Consider the following 8,803-nt stretch of genomic DNA (forward strand, 5'->3'; position numbering starts at 1 on the left):
AGACATCAATGGTGGTGCAAGTGAAATACTATTGGTCTAGATTCACTACTCTGTAATTCCAGTTTTATGCTGGTATACATCAATTGATTTCAATATAGTTGCACCAGCTTAAAAAAGAAGCAATGTAGTGGTGAAACAGGCCAACTAAATCTGCATAAGTGAATGTAGGTTGGTGTAACCTACATTCTGAGGGAGAGGAAGTTCAAGATTGTAGCAAGAAAAGCAAACAACAGAAGATTTTAGACATTTAAAAGAACTACATACCCTGAAGATGGTGTTGCCTTGCCTCACAGCTCTGTTTGAGCTCAGCTATGGAGAAGAAAGAGACCTATTGGGTGGAAGAATTTGTCACTCTCCCCAAGTAAAATGGTCAATTTATTTATTTATTTATTTCAGTTTTTATTCCCCCCCAAAAAATCTTATTCAAAATGACTAAACCAAGGTCTAGGTTCTTCTTTGCAGAAATTTTAAATATAATCATGCTAAGACATACACACATACTTCACTGATTGAGAAGTTAGTCAGTAATAGCGTGAGGGCACTCCACAACCTCCATAGAACGGACACAGAAGTCTTCCCCAATTGCCCTTCTCCAGAGACTAGGGATGCCACTGCAACTGAAGGCTGGTATTCTCTTTTTTAATTAATGAAATGGAAGCTAAGCCTGGGACCTGTTCATTTGTCCCACTGGGGGTATATGCAGTCAGAGTTATTGTAGACCTGATAGCCGCTGTGGAAAGTGTGGCCTCAGTTGGGGCACATGCACAGATTCAGCAAAGACAGTTATTGTGCATGGGAGACATGAACTTTCCTCGCACCCAAGTCGGAATTTACGGGCCAGGTTCGCTGGTATGTTCTGGTTGCTTTGTGCCACTACAATGATGCAAAGCAGCCATAAACCTGGCTGAGCCAGAATGTATGAGTGAATCTAGTCCTATTTATTTAGCCATTTCACACAGCTGGTTAGCCTTTTCCCTGAGTACGTCAGCCCACTTCACAACCAGCAATTCCCAAGGCCACAAATATTTTCTTCTGAATAGGATCATGGATTGTTTATACATTAATTATGATTATAGTATTACTCTAATGCAGCAAGTATGGAGCCCTTTAACTTGTGACTCCGGGCTGGGAATCCCTGTTGGCATTCCATGCTGGGCAAGGACACAGTAACTAACTTGGAGAGTTCCATGACAGTTAGGAAATGGCAGTTGGGGAGAGGGATTGTATCAGGGTATGTCTGCACTACAAGTGCTCCAGTGACAAAGCTGCAGCTACGCTGCTGTAGCATAGACACTTACTACAGTGATGGAAGGGGTTTTTCCATCATTGTAGTAAATCCACGCCCCCAAGAGGCAGTACCTAGGTCAATGGAAAAATTCTTCTGTCGGCCTACCTGCATCTATAGTGGGGGTTAGGTCGACCTAACTGCATCGCACAAGGCATGAAACTTTTGACAGCCCTGCACGATTTAGCTAAGTTTACCTACATTTTAGGTGTAGACCAGGCCAAGGTCCAAGGAACCAGGCTTTGTTTTGGCTCCTCTTCCAGGATGAATGAGCCTTGTTTGAGGATTAGGAGGGGAGGAAAAGAAAGTGAAGTGGGTAGAGAGATTAGATGAGGACAAGTTTGACCAGAGAGAAACAAAGCTATTCAACAAAATTATTGTAACATGGGAACAGAATTTGGTTCCCTGCTCAAGGGTAGTGGAAAGGGAAATGAGAGGAGCCTTTGGAATAAGCCCGCTTCAGACACAGGAGTAGTAAAGAGGAATATCATTAGCTCTGGCTACATGAGATATGGGGTAAGTGGGATGTGGGGAGAGAGGACGTGTTTCCAAACACAACAGATGGATTTTGACAACTGTTTTGAACCCAGTTTGGCCTTGTGTATGTCAACAACCAAACCAGCTTCCAAACTGGGACAGGAGAAAGCCAAGTTTGAAATGTGCTATCTGACAATGTGGGTCTTTTCTACAGTATGGATTTGACCAGATATCCCTAGGAAGGGGAGATTTGGTAAAAGGCATCACCTGCAGAGGATTTTGAGAATGAAAGAGGAGAAAAGAACTACAGCTGCCATGGCTGAGTCACACATGAGGTGGCAGCAGCAGCAGCAGCAGAAGCTATGAGAAGAACATCATTGTGCTAGTTATCATATACATGGGTGAGTATGGACATAGCTCCTTATTGGCCAGGCATCTGCCTCCCTGGTAACATACTTCACCCAACAAACAAGGGATTTGTTAAACCTGTTTTGATTTTCTGAGTGACAGTAAAATATATTGTTAAAATACAGTTATTTTAAGAAATGTTAATGCTTCTGCAGAACAGAGATAGTTATAGTTAAGCTGTGTTATTGGATTCAATACTGAACAAAATGGCCCAGATCCACAAAGGTATTTAGGGTCCTAATTTCCATTTCCATTAGGAAAAAAGTGGCCAGCACATCCCTCGGCCTGCACCGCTTCCCGCAGTCCCCATTGGTCTGGAACAGCGAACGCATGGCCAGTGGGAGTTGCAATCAGCCGAACTTGCGGACGCTGTAGGTAAACAAACCGTCCTGGCCCGCTGGCGGATTTCTGACAGGCTGTGGGCAAAAGGTTGACAATCCCTGCCTTAGAATCTGTCATTTTTCCAAGATACCACAGAACTGAGCATTCTTGCTGCAGAATTCATTATTTTGCAGCAGACAGTCATCCAGCATTTTTTTTCTGTCTCCCTGCTCTGCTGAGACCTGCCTGCAATTTTCCCACAAATGGAGATTAATTGGTTTAAAGTGGATGCTGTCTCTAGAGTTCTGTTGTATAGAACCTGGCCAAAGATGAATTAGAAAGCTAGAGTCCACGTTGCAGGGAGCAAGGGGAGATGGATGTTAACCCTTGGCAGCTAGGTTGCCTAGAGAGTAGAAGTAGCATCTGAGGCCTGAGTTGCTGAGAAGATGAACCACTGAAACTTACATCCTCCTGCCTTCTCTGGTATGTATGGGATGAAGGAAGGAAATTCTGAGCTGTATCACCCAGAAAGTGGTTTAACTCCTGAAGCCCAACTAGCTTGGCTGTCTAGAGAACATATAGAAAAAAATACGTAGTCAGAAATAATCTTTGATGAAAATAATCATTGATCGACTTTACATCAATGAGTGTTTTCAACTGTGAACCATAGTTGTGTGTATGTCTCACATGGGAAGGATGGAAATGAAGGGTATTTCATGGAGACATTTAATGGAGAAATAATCATTTAACATTATCACAGAATTTAGGCGTTCTGCAGAATTATAAGATGCTTGCAGCGGAATTTGGTCCCATTATGCCACGAAGCACACAGTGTCCTTTTGATAGCTCTTCTGTCTTGGCCCTGGGGGTGCTGAGAATTCTTTCCACATTGTAACTTATATTTGAACCATTTTTTGAATTGTGTTGGGACTTGGCCTAAATGGTACAATTAGAGTCATGTGGGAACCAGAATTTCAATTTCATAGGAAATTCCACAATTTCAAACATTGTTTTTGTTTTGAATCAGAATGAAAGATTGAATTCTGAAATTTCCTGCAAAATTAAATTTTTGAATTTTTTGGGGGGGTCAAACAAAATGTTTAATGTCAATGTTGACTTTTCATTATATATTATAATTTATAAAGTAATATAAAATAAATTTGGAATTTGTTTCAAAATTAAAACCTGAACATTCCATTCTGAACATGTCAAAATGGGACGCTTTCTCATTATCAAAATGCTTCATTTTGATTTTTTTTCCCCAAAACAAAATTTTGTCAAGACTGACATGTTCCCATGGAAAGTTTTGAATTCAATTAAACAGTATTTTCTGACAGAAAAACATTCCAGTTAGTATACATGGAGGTTATTGTCTTCTATGTATCTGCCTTGCAATACAACCCTTATGTTTCTTCATCCTGGGGTCCATATGTGGCCCTGCCTTGCCTCTCTGTGTTTGTTTGTCACCTGTTCAATATTTTCCACCACTCTCCTTTCTCCTCTTATAGATTCAAGTAGTCTCCACAATTCTCATGGATGTATGACATGCATTGTATGATTTCTTTGTTTCTCCAGAGAATCTATGGACTTATAGTGAGACTCCTTAAGCTTTTAACCTCCAATACTAAGAATACAGTCAATGCAGTGCCTTTCTGAACTCAGTTCTACTACTACTTCTGAGGACAGTGTTAAACTAATTTTCTACTTGAATCCTCTCAGAGTTGGGATGAGGAGTTAGTATTTCCAATTACTGATTTTTCTCTTGATCTCACCTTAGCATATGAATATTATTTAGGCAACTATTACATTTAGAATTTGGGGAGTGCTCTGCTTCCCATTCATCAACTAATTAAAATACAACTCCCATTTATTTTGATTTGCCTATGCTGGAACTTTTTCCTTAGTTTTCATACTTAATGCTACCGTTTTTCAACCCTATCATTTGTTGGCTCGGAGATCTGACTTGAGGGACACTGAATTGTCTTTTATACCACATTCCTTGGTGCTGTTTGAGTTTGCATAATTTAGCCAAATTTATTCTTTTGGACTGAATTTTAATTATTTTGCCTCTTTAATTTTAATTAATTGCTTATTTAAGTATTTAACCTTTTAGTATAAAAGGTTTAATACTAAAATGTCTTGTGATAGCGCCCTATAAGCAAAGACTTGAAGCAAAAACTCTGTTCTAGAACACTGTACCATGTGTTGCAGAATTTTGTGCTAAAAACATGATTGCATTATAGAAAGTGTGTGTGTGTGGTGGTGGTGGAATGGGAGGTTTTTGCAGCTGGGGAGAAGACAATTGGGTTTCTGGCACCCGGGAAGGTCTGGAAGTCAGTTTAGAACAAGCACATTAGTTGGATGTTTCTGCTAAAATGATCGCCTTTAATGTGATATTTGGATTGTCATAGGTGCTATCTACACTACAGCCCTATATCAGTGTAACTGTGTTGCTATGGATGTGAAAAATCCACACCACTGAGTGATGTCGTTATACTGACTGAACCACACCATGTGCCAGCAACAGAGCTTCTCCTGCCAACATAGCTACGATCTCTTGGGGAGGTAGATTAACTACACTGGCAGGAAAACTCTCTCCCAACAGGGGTCTCAAACTCAAATGACCACGAGGGCCACATGAGGACTAGTACATTGGCCCGAGGGCCGCATTACTGACTCCTCCCAACCGCTGCCCTTGGCCTCGCCTCCCACTCCACCCCTTCCATGAGGCCCCTCCCCTGCCTGCCTCTTCCCACCCCTTCCCTGCCCCCATTCCAACCCTTTCCCCGAAATCCCCACCCCAACTCTGCCCCTTCCCTGCATCCAGGGGGTGCAGGAGGGGTGTGGTAGGGGCTCAGGGCAGGGAGTTGGGGTGTGGGGTGCAGGAGGGATGAGGGGTATGGCAGGGGGTCGGCGTGCAAGAGGAGTGTGGCAGGGGGCTCAGGGCAGTGAGTTGGGGTGTGGGGTGCAGAAGGGGTGAGGGGTGTGGCAGGGGGTCAGGGCAGGGGATCAGGGTGCAGAAGGTGTGCAGCAGGGGGCTCAGCGCAGTGAGTTGGGATGTGGGGTGCAGGAAGGGTGAGGGGAGCAGCAGCGGGCTCAGGGCAGTGGGTTGGGGTGCAGGAGAGGTGCAGCAGGGGGTTCAGGGCAGGGGGTCAGGTGCAGGGTGTGGCAGGTGGCTCAGGGAAGGAGGTTGGGGTGCAGGAAGGCTACGGGGTGCAGCAGGGGGCTCAGGGCAGGGGGTCATGGTGCAGGATACGGCAGGGGGTTGGGGTGCAGCAGGGGGCTCAAGGCAGTGGGTTGGGGTGCAGGAAGGGTGTGGCAGGGGGTCTGGGTGCAGGGTGCGGCAAAGGGTTCAGGGCTAGGGGTTCGGCTGTGGGAGGAGTTCAAGGGGCGGGCTCTGGCCCAGCACACTCCGGGTCCAGGGCAGGTTCCCTGCCTGCCTGCCTGCCCTGCCCCTGCGCAGCTCCAGGGAGTGGCTGGAACATGGGGGAGCAAGGGCACAGGGGTGTCTGTGTTGCTGTTGCTTCGGGCACCACCCCCAGCATCTCCCATTGGCCGGGAACGGGGAATCGCGGCTAATGGGAGCTGCTGAGGGCGGTGCCTGAAGCAACAGCAACACATACCTCTGCGCCTCTCCTCCCCCAGGTGCTGTCCACTTCCCGGAGCAGCACGGGGGTAGGAGGCAGGCAGGAAGCCTGTCCTGGCCCCGGGAGTCGGGCCGGAGCCATTCTAGGTAAACACTGGGGGTGGGCGGGGGAGCAGTGAGGAGCTTGCAGGCCACAGAAAATAACCCCACGGCCCGCGTGTTTGAGACCCCTGGCTTAGAGCATGTTTTTTTAAAGCGCTGCAGCTGCACTGATGCAGCATTTTAAGGGCACATCTACACCTAAAACACTGCAGTGGCTGTGCCACTAGGGCGCTTTAATAAAGATGCTCTAAGCCAAGGAGAGAGAGCTTTCCTGTCATAGAATAGAAACATAGAATATCAGGGTTGGAAGGGACCTCAGGAGGTCATGTAGTCCAACCCCCTGCTCAAAGCAGAATCACTCCCCATGTAAATCATCCCATCCAGAGCTTTGTCAAGCCTGACCTTAAAAACCTCTAAGGAAGGAGATTCTACCACCTCCCTAGGTAACCCATTCCAGTGCTTCACCACCCTCCTAGTGAAAAAGTTTTTTCTAATATCCAACCCAAACCTCCCCCACTGCAACTTGAGACCATTACTCCTTGTTCTGTCATCTGGTACCACTGAGAACAGTCTAGATCCATCCCCTTTGGAACCCCCTTTCAGGTAGTTGAAAGCAGCTAACAAATCCTCCCTCATTCTTCTCTTCTGCAGACTAAACAATCCCAGGTCTCTCAGCCTCTCCTCATAAATCACGTGCTCCATCCCCCTAATCATTTTTATTGCCCTCCGCTGGACTCTTTCCAATTTTTCACATCCTTCATGTAGTGTGGGGCCCAAAACTGGACACAGTACTCCAGATAAGGCCTGAGCAATGTCAAATAGAGGGGAATGATCACGTCCTTCGATCTTCTGGCAATGCCCCTACTTATACAGCCCAAAATGCTGTTAGACTTCTTGACAACAAGGGCACACTGTCGACTCATATCCAGCTTCTTGTCCACTGTAACCTTTAGGTCTTTTCTGCAGAACTGCTGCCTAGCCATTCGGTCCCTACTCTGTAGAAGCGCATAGGATTCTTCCGTCCTAAGTGCAGGACTCTGCGCTTGTCCTTGTTGAACTTCATCAGATTTCTTTTGGCCCAATCCTCCAATTTGTCTAGGTCTCTCTGTATCCTATCCCTACCCTCCAGCATATCTACCACTCCTCCCAGTTTAGCGGCATCTGCAAACTTGCTGAGGATGCAGTCCACACCATCCTCCAGATCATTAATGAAGATATTGAACAAAACCGGCCGCAGAATGAGCTTGGGACGCCCGCTTGATACGCTCCAACTAGACTGGAGCCATTGATCACTACCCAGTGCAGGTAATCCTCTCCCAAGAGGAGATATTATGTCCATATGGGATGTAGGCTGGTAGACTATTACTACCCTGAGTGATGTAGTTATATTTGATATAGTCTGAGTGTAGACTGCATGATTACAACAAGTTAACACCCTACTGCAGATGAAACTGGCTTTAAACTAGTGTTTCAGACAGATGCCATTTGGTTGGACCTATTCCTGAATGGTTTCATCACTTGATATAAATAAATACTTAATTCCTGGAGACTCCAGGACAACTCGGAGAGTTGGCAACATTTCAGTTAACATGCGATCAAGCATATTTCACAATATCATCTTATTTGGTTTTTCAAGTTTTTCTCCCCAATTATGAAGATCTAGAAATGATTTTCCCTCAAAGTGTTAAATTCTGAGCAAAAAAAATCTGCTACAAATTTGGTGACTATGGTATTGCAGGATAGGGCCTGATTTTACAGCATGAACTTTAGTCGTTTCTAAATAGGCACCAATGGAAGGAATAAGAAATTAGCAGACAGTGTGGGTGGTGAAAAACAAATGCACAGGGACTGCTATGAATGCTACAAACCATTATTATAACCAATATAACCTGTGTTTTCAATTTGTTAATGATACTGCCTGTAATGACACTGAACGCATTGACCTGCCCACCTCCCTTCCCGACTGGATATGGAACATAAACCTATGCTATTAGGGTATGGTGAGCAGGTAAAACACGCAGGCGCTCTGTAATTGGCGGCGCAGATGTAAGACCCATGCAATCATCCTACAGTTAGACGTGTGTGACCTTTTCTTTGAATTCCCATTTCACACAAAGCGCAAGTAGCTTAGCACTCGGGGCAGTGCTTTTCGGAGCAATTACCGCGCCTGCACACGTACGCGGAGGCGGAGGGTGTGTCGCCACCATCGCCCACAATAAGAATCAGGGCCCTGCAGGCACCTTTCTGACACCAACGTGGGGCTCGGATGCATAGGCCACTTTGGTGGAGCTCGTGGCATATGGCAGCATAAGGAAAAAACAGAGAGTTGCGCTACCGAGGTTGGGGGAGCAGGACTTGCGCTGTGCTTGGGGGCGGGGTGCATCGCGCGGGGAGGGGGAAGAGGTGCAGGACGCGCTGACTAAACGACACTCACCCAGGCTGTTCGGCCTCCGCTCTCCGCCTCCTCTCCTTCGGTGGCTGCCCCGGTGCATTGTGGGAGTAGTCCGTATGTTCATTTATGCCATTCGACCTGGCCGGCCTGTCGGACGGAAGCGCTCGAGCCGGATCCATTGTGGGGAGCCTGCGCGGTAACGGCCAGACCCGGGGTCGACTCGCCCTGTCTC

Source organism: Chelonoidis abingdonii, chromosome 2 (assembly GCF_003597395.2).
Source record: "Chelonoidis abingdonii isolate Lonesome George chromosome 2, CheloAbing_2.0, whole genome shotgun sequence".
In the NCBI taxonomy this organism is placed as follows: domain Eukaryota; kingdom Metazoa; phylum Chordata; order Testudines; family Testudinidae; genus Chelonoidis; species Chelonoidis abingdonii.